Source organism: Meriones unguiculatus, chromosome 16 (assembly GCF_030254825.1).
Source record: "Meriones unguiculatus strain TT.TT164.6M chromosome 16, Bangor_MerUng_6.1, whole genome shotgun sequence".
Lineage (NCBI taxonomy): Eukaryota > Metazoa > Chordata > Mammalia > Rodentia > Muridae > Meriones > Meriones unguiculatus.
The window spans coordinates 50,837,658-50,850,231 of NC_083363.1; positions in this window are offsets into that span (position 1 = coordinate 50,837,658).

Consider the following 12,574-nt stretch of genomic DNA (forward strand, 5'->3'; position numbering starts at 1 on the left):
CCCTCAAATCCAAATCCAAGAACACATCAAGGATAGCATCTACTATCACCAAGTAGGCCTAATACCTGGTATGCAAGGGTGATTCAGTGTATGGAAACCCGAGAATGTAATCCACCATATAAACAAACTCAAAGAAACACACACACACACACACACACACACACACACACACACACACACGATCATCTCCATAGATGCTGAAAAAGCATTTGACAAAATCCAACACCAGTTCATATGCTCACTTATAAATATATACTACCTGTTAATTAAATGATAATCATGCCACAATCCACAAACACAAAAAAGACTAACTGAAGTGTTACCTTTTAAATATGTTTTATTTTTATTTCTTCTGCCTCTTCTCCACCCCAATCTCTTTCAATTCCTCAAAACCAGGTAGTAGAGAGAAAGGGCTAGTAGAAAGAAGAGGCATAATTTTCCTTAGCTACCTTCTGCTAATTAGGGTTGTCAGGCAAGACCAATTTTCTTTTCAGGATATCTCTAACTTCTTCTCATCCACCAGCATCAACAGCAACCAGGAGTAGCGAGGGAGGTGGGGAGAGCACCAGTAGCCTTCTTTCTTGGAGCTCTACTCCTTCTGAACTCTGTCACTTATTACCTCTCCAGAGTACTAAGATTTAAGCTTTCTGTAGTTGGCAAATGTCCCCTCTCAGAGTCTGCACTGGGCAAATCGTTTGCTGCTGTAGACAGTCTGAATCGGTGTTATATCCAAACTTGGGATCAAAACAAAACCATGTTTATATCTACAACAGCTAAGTAAAAAGCAGGGTTCAAAGGCAGACCCATGGGTCTTCCTGGGAAGGGGACATAGAATAGATTTTGCAGGTAGACTGGGGTGATAAGCAGATATAGGGGGAATGGAAGGAGAGAGTATGGTGAGAGACAACTGGAATTGGAGGGCATTTTCGCTGGATGGGGAGATGTGGAAACCTACTGCAGTAGAAACTGACAGTATTTCACAGGATGATTGTAAATAAAACTGCTGTTAATGCAGAATATAGAGTTTAAACCAGCCATTTTCTCTAAGTAATTTCCAGTGGTGGGAGTAGGACACCAACCCTACCATGAAACATTTGACTTACAATCTATCCTGTCTGCAAGATATGCTGCGGCAATCAAGGCACAGAATTTCTGAGAGTGGCCAACCAATGGCTGATTTAATTTGAAGCCCACAGAATGAGAGGGAGTCCCTGTTAGAAACTGCCTAGATGACCAGAAAATAGAGGCTTGATAGCCTAGAGACCTAAGATAGAAAAAAATCAATACATTAATTTCTAAATATGTCCTGCTATATGCTTAGATGGTGCTTAGCCCAACCATCATCAGAAAGGCTTCCTTGAGCAGCTGATAAAGCAGATGTGGAGACCCACTGCCAAATATTACTAAAAGAAAGAGAGAGTCCAAATTGGGGATCTCCATCAGGTCCCTTCCATTGGAGCTCAGGGAACCCTACAGAAGAGGAGAAGGAAGAGTTGTAGATCCAGAGGGGTCGAGGACACCAGGAGAACATGTCACACAGAATCAATTAATCAGAGTTCATAGTGGTTGGCAGGGACTGAAGTGAAAAATCAGAGAGCCTTTATGGATCTGAATACATGCTACAGTTTTTAACTTGGTATTTTTGTGGGACTCCTAACAGTGGGAGTCGATGTGTCTCTGAATTTTTCACCTGCTTATGGTACACATTTTCTCTTACTAGGTTTCTTTTCCCATCCCTGATATTAGAGTTTTAAAGTAATCTTCTTGGATCTTTTTATGCAATGCTCAGTTGATACCACTGAAAATCTTGCTCATTTTTAAAGGAAAAATGGAGGTGGGATGGACGTGAGGTAGAGGAGAGGTGGGGAAAGAGCTAGGAGGAACTTAAGGAGAAAATATTGCAAGCAGGATGTATTATATGAGAGAAGTATTAAAAAATAATTGAATGCAATATATTTTTGAAAAAGGAAGAGGGAGACAGACAGAGAGATAGAGAGACATAGAGATAGAGAGACAGAGAGAGGGAGAGAGCAATCTATGTGTAACCCTGTTCTATAATCTCATCACTTGGAAGGTTGAGTCAGGAAGGTTGGCTCTTTGAGAACACTACAATCTACCTCTTAAGAACTAGCATTATAAAATGCTTTTAAAAGACACATTACCTTTAATGTGTCTTTAAATTCCTTTAAACTTGGGAGGTTAAGGGTAGCATATCTCTGAGTTTAAGGCTTGTCTGGTCTATAAAAAGAATTCCAGGACAGCCAAGTTTAGATAAACCTTGTCAAAAGAAAATAATAAAATGAAGTATTAACTGTGATCTTAAATAAACTGTGTACTGCTTTATTTTAATAAACAAAAAATGTAAATTAAATAATAAGGAAATAATAACAGAATAAAATTTAAGAGACACGAGAAATTATAGAACACAACAACATAACTAATGATTGAAGTTTTAGAAAAATAAAAATAAACAAAAACAAGGAAATTAAGAAAAAGGAACACGTTTAAGTTACTTTAAAAATGAAAATGGAAACCTAACTTTAATACAGTTAGAAGTTCTGTAATGGTATTTCCCCAGGAATCAGGAAAGGATGTAAGAAATGATTGTGAGTAGTTACTCTACATTCTTCCTAGATCAAATAATGGAAATACACAAAATCTGAATACACAGTGCCTGAGAAAAATTAGAGAGAGGCAGGGAGGAGATGAGGGAGGGTGGGTGGGATTGGGAGGGAATGAGGGAGGGGGCTACAGCTGGGATACAAAGTGAATAAACTGTAACTAATATAAAAAATAAAATTTTAATTTAAAGAAAAAGAGAAAGGGAAGAAAATAGCAGAGGAAAAAGAAGAAAGGAGAATAGGATGAGAAAGAGAAATAAAGAGAAGAAAGGGGAGTGAAGGATAGGAAGTGTGCCAGTTATTTACTGTTGTGTAACAAACTAATTTAAAACCTACAGTGGCTTGGCACAGTTCAGAGTCCCTCGTTCTTGAGGCTAATGGTGTGCTGCACCACTTCAAGTGTGAGGTTTTCCTAATTTAGTTAGATGATACGGGAAGACCCAGCCCGGTGTGGGCAGCTCCATCCCCTTGACAGGGGACGCGAACTGTGTAAGAGTAGAGAAATCAAGCCGAAGCAAGCAAGCAAGTGGGCGTGTTTGTATTTATTTCTCTCTGCTGTTGATGTGGATGTGATGTGACTACGTATTTGAAGTTCTTACCTTGACTTCTCTAAGTGATGAAATTGTGAAAAAAAATCAGTAGAGAATTGTGAGCTATAAAATAAACCCTTTCTCACATAAAAAAAGCATTTGTGAACAAACAACTATGTAAACAGCCCCATAATAGTTAATGGGTTTACTACCAATTTTTACCTAATGCAGGTGAAACTGACAATAATCCTTCCTAAAGTCCTGTAAAATATTAGAGAGAAAGCTATAATTCTAAAACCATTTTTGAAGTCATTTTATATATATATATATATATATATATATATATATGAGAATTATATAATAAGAAAGTAAAATCATGGTCAATATTCCTGATAAATACTAAACATAAATCCACAACAAAACAATAACAATTCAAGTTTAAGGTCATGTTCAAAGAAACCTCCACTGTTTCAAAATGAGATTTATATAGAGATGTTAAGAATGATATAATGAAAACAGAATATTAATAGAGTGAGGGAATATGCATATGATAAATTATATTGTTACATGATAATGCATTTACAAAGTTAGCATACTTGCTTTAAAATATTAGAACTAATAATTTATAGAAAAAATATACCTCAGCACAACATATTGCTTTAAAATACTAGAACTAATAATTTATAGAAAGAATATACCTCAGCACAACAAAGGTGTACGTGACTAGTCCAGAGAAGATATCATATTCCATGAAGTCTTGAATTTTTTTTCTCAGTTAATCATAGTAATAGCCAAAACAATTACAAAAATCACTTAAATAAAATCACCTCAAAACAGAAAAAAAATATTTAAAGGTAAACTCAAATTGTATATTTTCCAGTGATAAAACAGGACAAGCTTCATATATCCATTCTTTGTAATACATTTTAGAGGCTATGTATCCAAAAGTAAAACCAAACAAAAACACAACATTGCAACACAGTTTTCATATAACACAGGAAAGGAAGGAATGACCTAGGAGACCAGATATAGGTTGATTTGACAATTGATAAACAACTTTTTTAAATTAAAGACATATTTGGACATTATATGAAACATTCCGGTTAATCATTCTTTTCTGTACTGATCTCAGGCCTGTATATGGCAGAGAATATTACACCGTATTAAGACGGAAAGTAGTGAGAGAGGAGGACGATCAAGGTCCATACTTAACATTCAAAGTTAAGCCACCAGTGGGCAGTCTCCTTTTTTAAGGTAACACCTATGGAATTTTCTACATTTCCAAAATTATCACTGCCAACTAGGGTCCAAGTATCAGAAATGTGCGACAACAGCTAATATTTCATATTTTCAACGATAACATGTGTTTGAAGATATATATTTACATATATATGAACATACATATTATGACTGCATATTTTATGAAAAGACAATAATATTAGCTGATGATATAGATCAGTGGGAAAGTGAGATTACTGAAAAAAGCTTGAGAATCTGCATTGTATTTCAGAATCCCTGTGAAATTTAGGCATAGGACTATAAGCTCACGTGGAACACCATTACTATGGTCATCAAGAGAGAAAGATTACTGGCACTTGCTGGCCTACCAGCCTAGCTGAAAATTAGTGAGATTTGGATTCAGTGGGAGACTTCCTTATTCCTTTTTCCTTATTCCTTAAGGAATAAGGAAGACAGTGACAGATTTGGACACCAAATATCCTTCTCTGCCCTAAATAAACACACAGACATGCACACGCATACACACACACACACACACACACACACACACACACACGTGCACACATGTTTATCTACACCCATACAAAAGAAATGATAACAATGTGCAAAGGATATGGATAAACCTTTACAAAGAAGAAGGAATATAAATTTGCATGTAAATAAAGATGTTCAATATAACTAATTACTATAAACATGTGAATTAAACCACAGGCACTTATTACTTCACACCTGGTAGAGGGAACACTCTTCAGTGAATATAACACACTGAATGCTGAAAAGGACATAAGCAGAGGTAAATCCTTTGACACCACTGATAGAAATGTAAACAACCACAATCATTATGGAAAAGAGCATGGGCACCCTGTTATTTCAGGAGGCTTCAGTTAGAATGTTTTGTGTTAGGAAACCAAGTCAAGCCCACGCATAAAAGATCAAATGGTATCGTTTGTACCCTGACTCGAAAAAAAACAAATCATAAAATTAAAGAGTGGGTTGTCAGTGTACTTAACTGGTAGAGTTAACCTGGAACAGGTGTCGGCCAGCAGCTTAGCGTCACTAACGCACCCAGCTAAAAGCAACACCCCACCAAAAGGCAACATCTACAGAATTAATAATTAGATTAGTACCATGTTATCAGAGGCTAGGATCATCGTCGAAAAGAATTTTTCAGCCTAAAATGGCTCCAAGTACAAAGATACAAGGAGGTCAGGAGTTGTACAGTTAAGTGACTACCGTTAATGGTTATTCACTTACTGCAGGGGTAGATCTGAGGCATTCAAAGTACCAAAGAAACAGTGCTTTTAGTGAATCCACAGCCACATGCTCAGGAGCCTTATGAACACCTTTTAGTGAAAATGCGTTCATAGTGTTGGTTAAAGTGAATACATGTTCCGTTTTGTAAAAAATAAATAAAGAAATAAACCAATAAATTATTTTAATAAAATTCTAAAATTATATAAATATTATAAATTAACTTTTAAAAGCGTAATTCATTAAGTTTCCATTACTCACCTCCTAATGCACAGATGTTGTTTTCTTGCTACTGCTGTTATAACAACTCCAAACAGAAGTAACCTGGGGAAGAAACAGTTTCTTTCACCCGCTACCTGCCAGCTAACTGTCAATCACTAAAAGAAGGCAGGGCAAGACCAGAAACAGGAACAGAGTCTGGAAGTATAACAGGAAAGTGGCTTCATGATTTGCTTACATTGAGCCCCCACACTCAACCAAAATTGATAGATCCTAGACCCACCTGCCCAGGTTTATATTGCTCACACTGGCCTAGGCTTCTTTATCAGAAAGAAAATTAAAAGCAAAGCAAAACAAACAAACAAACAAACAAAACCAGAAACAACAACAACAACAAAAAACAATACAAAATGCATCAATCAAACAAACAAACAATCAAACAAATGAAATAATCACCCACCAGAAATGCCTACAGGACAATCTGATCCAGGTATGTCTTCCAGGGATGTTACCACTTCCTGGGTGACTGTATCTTGTGTCAAGATGAAAAGAAAAGCTCTAAAAAGCAAAAGAATATTTCAAAGTTAATGGCTGCCAGTGGTGGCAAAAGATCAGTGCCTCAATAGGGAAATACACTGTAGAAACATTGGCTTCTTGTGGCCAGTTCTGTTCCACCACTGAGCCAATTCTCCAGCTTCCTTGGGAAAGTTCACTAACGATATGGGAAAAAGTCCTCTCGCCATCTTCCTTCCCACTGTTCCCAGATGGAAGAGAGGTACTCACACAGTGAAAACTTTGCCATAAATCCTTTGCCAGGGATTATGGATGACTGTGCTCATGACTGAGACAGTGCCAAACTCAAATAAAAAGAAAGACATTTTATCCCAGTAAATTCAAGTGGGAAATCTGCAAAGAAAAACATAACTAAATGGCACTGTTCCTGACAGGATGACTTTGGATTCACTCCTTAGTTCCATCCCTCTCCTAGGTTCCCTCCCTCTCTCATATTCTATCGTGCTTTTGAGCAGGAGGACTTTGGAGCACTCTCTGCAATATTGTCAGGATTAATTTAAAGTACAGCTTTACAAAGGACATTAATTCTAGTGGGAAATGCTGTAAAGAGGTAGTAGGAGAGCAAAATGTTAATGCTAACTATGTGTTCACTCTATTTCTCCTCCTGAATTATTTACACTCTTGCTCTTGTTTACTTTTTTGGTTCTTGAGTTTTTAATCTAAAATATCTTCATATTTATTATTTTTTTTAATTTTATGAAAATAATAAGGTAGTCTGGGGAAACTTGCTGGCAAATTTGTAATTGCCATTCCAGGAGTGTTCAAAGTCTTACACCAAACTATGATTGAGGCTACTAATACCAGACATGTTTATAAGCTCTGTTATCTGGAGATAGTGACATACTCACTCCTGAAACTGTCTGACAGATGATGTATTTAGACCAGTGGTTTAGAGCCACAGTGTAAGACAATCCATCATGTTGTACGGTAACAGACCAAGATATGACAGTATGTAATCATGAAAACAATATGAGTTTATTATAGTATACAAGTAATGTTTAAATATGCAACAGACACCTTTTGGTACAGGGATAAAACTTTAACAAAGTGTATAAGAAATGCACAAAATCGTTTCTTAATTTATGGCTTTCCTGGATAGGTCAAACACTTCTTAAGTAAAAATGATCTTATCATTATTTTGTACATATGAATAGATGGGTATTGTTGTCATTATTTGTGTCATTATGCTTTACTATGAATCATCCTTCTACCCAGCTGTCATGTCTCACAATTGTTGACTTCCTGTTGCTGGTCCCTTGCATATTTCCAATTTGTTTTTCTGTCACATGAATCTCATTACCCTCCAGTGTCTCTCATCACCTCTCATTTAAGATTTTCTTCCATCTCTTTCCATGGATCCCTTTCTACTATCATAATGGAACATGTATTTATGTATGTGTTTGCACACACACACAGACACATACAATTTGAAACTATGTTTGACATAAGAAAGGTGACTTTTTAGTTTGTATTGCTTGACATAATGATTTCTAGGTCTATCTATTTTCTTTCAGATGTTATGATTTTATTTTTGTTATATATGAATAATATTTATTGCATATGGTACCACATGTTCTGTTTCCATTTGATGATGGACATCTAGAGTTGCCCATTTTCTAGATATAAATCATGAAGCATTACATCTAGTTAAGTGAGGAGCTCTGTGGTTTGTTGACTTGGAATCATTCCTCTATTTACAAGAAAAGACATATCTGGATCACAGTAGCTCCTCCTCCTCTCTCTTCTCTCCTCTCCCTTCCTCTCCCCTCCCCTTCCCTCTCCCCTCCTCTCCCCTCCCCTTCCCTCTCCTCTCCCCTCCTCTCCCCTCCCCTTCCCTCTCCTCTCCCCTCCTCTCCCCTCCCCTTCCTTCTCCCCTCCCCTCCCCTCCCCTCCCCTCCCCTCCTCTTCTCTCCTCTCCTCTCCTCTCCTCTCCTCTCCTCTCCTCTCCTCTCCTCTCCTCTCCTCTCCTCTCCTCTCCTCTCCTCTCCTCTCCTCTCCTCTCCTCTCCTCTCCTCTCCTCTCCTCTCCTCTCCTCTCCTCTCCTCTCCTCTCCTCTCCTCTCCTCTCCTCTCCTCTCCTCTCCTCTCCTCTCTTCTTCTCTTCTTTCTCCTGTCCTCTCCTGTTCCTCTCCTGTCCTCCCGTCCTCTCCCCTCCCTTCCCCTCCTTCCCTTTCTCCCTCCCTGTCTTTCTCTCTTTCTTTCTTTCTTTCTTTCTTTCTTTCTTTCTTTCTTTCTTTCTTTCTTTCTTCTTCTTCCTGTCCTTCCTCCTCCTTCTTGTCTTCTTCCCCTCTCCTCTTTGCCCTTTCTTCTTCTTGTTCTTATTGTTGTTGTTCTTCTTCTTCTTTTTCTTCATCTTCCTATTCTAAAATCAATAGTCAGTAAATAAACAAGGATTTCACTTTCTTCACCTTCTGGTCAGCATTTATTGCTAGTTGTTTTCTGCACGATAGCCATTATGGGAGGCTATGCATCTTTTTTCTTTTTTCATAATTAGCTATTTTCTATTCACTCTGCATCCTAGTTGTAGCACCATCCCTCATCCCCTCCCAGTCTCTTCTCCCTCATCCCCCATCACTTACTCCTCAGAAAAGGGGAGCTCCCTTTCCAGTCCACCACAGCTCATCAAGTTGCATCAAGACTGAGCATGTCCTCTTCCACTGAGGCCTGGTAAGGCTGTCCTGCCAGGGGGAAGTGATTACAAAGCTGGCAAGTGAATCCTTGTCCAATGCTGTCTCCACTTCCCTTTTAGAAGATTCACATGAAGCCTAAGCTGTCTTTCTACTACATCTTTGCAGAGGGCCCTGGTCCAGTTTATGCATGGTCCTTAGTTGATGTTTCAATCTCAGCAAGTCCCTTTAGGCACTGAGTAGTTGGCCGTGTTGGTCTTCTTATGAAGCTCCTGTCAGCTCTGCGTCCTTTTCTCTTCCCTCCCACTTTTCCTTAAGACTCTCTATGCACCTGACCAATGTCTGGCGGTGAGCCTCAGCATCCATTTTGAGGTACTGCTGGGTGGAGTCCCTCAGAGGACAACTCTGAAAGGATCCTGACTGCAAGATTAGCAGAACATTTTCCATGATGTCAGGGGTTGGCACTCTCCCATAAAGTGGGTCTTTGGCTGTGCCATGCAGTGCTTGGGCATTCCCTCAGTCTCTATCTGAACTATCTTTATCCTATCACATCTTGGAGTCAAAGTAAACTTGCGGTTGAAGATTTCCTGGGTAGTTTGAAGTTTCCCCCACCCGTACTAGGAGATTAGTCTAGTCAGAAGGTGCCCTCTTCAGTCTCTATGGCCTCTGCTTCTAGTAGTCTCTGCTTGAATCTCCATCCTATACTCTCAGGAGCCTAACCTGACTTAGGTTTCCAGTTTATCACAGCGATACCACCATCTGCTCTTTCTCTTTTCTCTACAGGCCTTCCATCCTCTTGCCCTTGCTCTCTCCAGGTCTGATCTCCACCCTTTTAACTCTCTGCTTTGTTCCCTCTCTTCAGCCATGACCTCTGTTGATTCTATCTCACCTTCCAAGTGAGATTTATGCATCGTCCCTTGGATCCTCCTTGTTATTTATCTTCTTTGAGTCTATGCCTCCTAGTATGCTCATCCTGTACTATATGGCTGGAATTTTAAACTGAATTCATTTGTATTTTTCTGCTGACTAAAAGAATTGCACATTTAAAAAATATTTGAAGAGTTACTTCTTATATTTAAAACTGGTCTTTCAGTTTTTACGCTCATTTGTGGACTGCATGATATGACTCTTCTTGTCTATATGTTTTTCAGTAAAGAACTGAATATATATATATATAATTTTAGATATAATTTTAGTTACACATGCTACCTTTTCACTCAGGTAACCATTTCTTTTACTAGGCTGATTTTTTTCTAAAATATATTAATAATATTACATTACATTTTCCTATGTGTTAAATCTTGGGATTTTACACTGTATTGTTGGATTCTCCTTCAAAACAAAAAACAAAACAAACAAAAAAAAAAACAGAGGTCTTGCTTATCTATTAAAATGTTTTATCTATGCTTTTCTTTAGCAGTTTAAAAGTTTCATGTCTTTTTGTTGTTGCTTTATTTTGTTTGGTTTTAATTCAGGTTTTAACTTGTGTAACCTCAGCTGTCCTGGACTCCCTTTGTAAATCAGGGTGCCCTCAAACTCACAGAGTTTCACCTGTTTCTGCCTTCCTGAGTGCTGGGATTACAGGTGTGCACCACCATGTCCTTTATTAAGGTTTGAGATATAGATTTTTTTTCTTCTATATGGTTATATCTAATCTCCTTAAGCACCATTTAAATAAAGACTCAATTTTTCCAGTACACAATTTTGACACCTTTGTGGAAAATCATAACATAACTTCACTTATTTCTCTGTTTAATTCATTGTTTTCATGTCTGTTAAAATTTCATCTTGCCCCATCAAAATGGCAGTCATTATGAAAACAAACAGCAATATTGCTATCACAGATGTTGAGAAAAATGAACTCTTTTACACTGTAAATGGGAATGTAAAATTCTAGAAACTGGGAAAATAGTATGGAGGTGGCTCAAAATAGTAAAAATAAAAAAAAAAAGATAGATAGATGATATGACCTTGCTACACCACTTCTGAGTACTTGGAAAAAAGACTCATATCAACACATTGCATAGATTCTGCATACTAATGTTTACTGATGAACTATTTTACATAGTTAAATTATGGAAACAGGCTTGATTTCTAAAAAGAGGAATATATAAGAAAAAAATTACAAACACACAGAGTTGAATTATTTTATTTATTTATAACTTATAATTTATTCACTTAATATTCCAATATTAGCTTGGAGGCTTCTCCTGGTATCCTTCCAGCTCCAACCTCCCTCCCTCTTCCAACCCTAACCCCCTACATTTCCTTCCCCTAGTCCACTGAAAGGGGACATCCTTCCCTACCTTTGACCCTAGAAGTACTAACTGGATCCTCTTCCTTCCTCTGTGGCCTGGGAAGGCCACCCTGCCAGGGGAAAGTGATCAAAGAACAGGCAACTGAGTTCATGTCAGAGACAGCACTCGTATAGATACTGAGCTGCCAATGGGCTACACCTGAGCAGGGAGTCCACGTCTTCTCCATGCATGGTCCTTGGTGGGTGCGTTAGTCTCTGCAGGATCCTCTAGACACATATTTTTTGTTTTGTTGGCCCCCTTGTGGAGCTCCTGTCCCCTCCAGAGTCCATATAACACTCTCCATTCTTCCACATTACTCCCTGTGTTCTGCCCAGAGTGAGGCCTTGAGTCTCAGTATCTGCTTCGGTCCCCTGCTGGACAGTCTTTCAGGGGACATATATGGTAGACACCTGTCCTCTTCCCTCCTTCTACTGCTTATCCTGTTTTCCCTTCTGAATGAGAATTAAGCATCATCCCAGGGTTTTCCTTGTTATTTAGCTTCTTTAGGTCTTTGTATTTTAGTATGGTTATCCTAAATTATATGGCTAATATCTGCCTATAATGATGCCCCACCATACAATAGGGGCATTTGCTCAGTTATGTTCATAGCAGCTTTATTACTAATAGCCAGAATCTAGAAACAACCTAGATGTCCTTCAACCAAATACAGAAATTGTGGTACAATGGAATAATACTCAGCTATTAAAAACAAGGAAATCATGAAAATTGCAAGCAAATGGATGGAACTAGAAAAAGATCATCCTAAGTGAGATAACACAGAAGCAGAATGTTTGTGATATATACTCACTTAAAAGCAGATATTAGCCACATAATACAGGATAATAAAGTTGAGTTTTGTCAGCAATGAAGATCTTTAATACCGGTCATTTTATGTAAATTGGGAGATTACTATTTGCATACTGAGTGAACTAAGTTGGTCTATGGAAGGCAAGCATCATGTTTTTTTCCCACTTCTGTTTCCTAGATGTATTTATAGTAAGAAATATATAAAGTAAAATAAATTGTAAAATAAAATACATAAACTTAAATAATGGTAAAGTTGTTTAGGGAAACAGAGCAGGTAAGTAAGAGTGTGGGATTGCAGTACAGAGAAGGTAGGTGGTTTGTAGGTTGAAGTCAGTCACTTAAATGATTGTTGTGACAGAATACATTACAAAAGCAACTTATAGAGTAGAGGGCTTATTTGAGCTTGCACAA